Consider the following 839-nt stretch of genomic DNA (forward strand, 5'->3'; position numbering starts at 1 on the left):
GAATGGCAGACTCAGAGGAAGTTCAACCTCTTGTCTGTGACAATGGATCTGGGATGGTCAAGGCTGGGTTTGCTGGAGATGATGCTCCTAGGGCAGTGTTTCCTAGTATTGTGGGCCGTTCTCGGCGCACTGGTGTTATGGTGGGTATGGGACAGAAAGATGCATATGTTGGTGATGAGGTCCAATCTAAGTGGGGAATATTGACCTTGAAATATCCTATTAAGCATGGTATTGTAACCAACTGGGATGACATGGAAAAGATTTGGCACCATACATTCTTTAATGAGCTTCGAGTTGCTCCTGAAGAGCATCCAGTCTTGCTCACTGAAGCTCCTCTCAATCCAAAAGCTAATCGAGAGAAGATGACTCAAATCGGGTTTGATACATTCAATGCACCAGCTATGTATGTTGCTATCCAGGCTGTGCTTTCATTGTATGCCAGTGGAAGGACAACAGGCCGTGACTTGATTGGTTGCAACGTGTAAAGATTGCTGCACTTAGCAGAGGCAACAGCTGAAGACATATTTGAGGTAGCTTACGTGGCAATAACAAAAAAGGAGATATCCGAATTTAAAGCTACAAAAAAGGTGGCGCAGTGTATTGGGAACTGGGGAAATTTCGATAATATAGCTGCAAAAGGTGAGGGAGCTCTGACTCTCTTGCGGGAAAGGGGAAATAACCAGAAAGCGGCGCATATCGTTAGGGGGTGTGCAGAAAATGAGAAGCAGAGCGTCATCTAACTAGGGATTTTAAAATCAAAACACCGGCTACTGTATAGAGCTTCTTGGGGTTAGAATTAAAGAGTGAATGGAGTACTATCAAAGGAGATGATCTTCACA

General features: G+C 44.5%; 1 pseudogene; it reads left to right on the plus strand.

Annotated features, from left to right (window-relative positions):
• Positions 1-485, plus strand: LOC147630622 (actin pseudogene; annotated as a pseudogene).
• Positions 486-839: the final 354 nt, after the last annotated feature.

The sequence above is a fragment of the Cibotium barometz genome, chromosome 16 (genome assembly GCF_041138505.1).
Source record: "Cibotium barometz isolate CiBa-2024 chromosome 16, ASM4113850v1, whole genome shotgun sequence".
Classification (NCBI taxonomy): domain Eukaryota; kingdom Viridiplantae; phylum Streptophyta; class Polypodiopsida; order Cyatheales; family Cibotiaceae; genus Cibotium; species Cibotium barometz.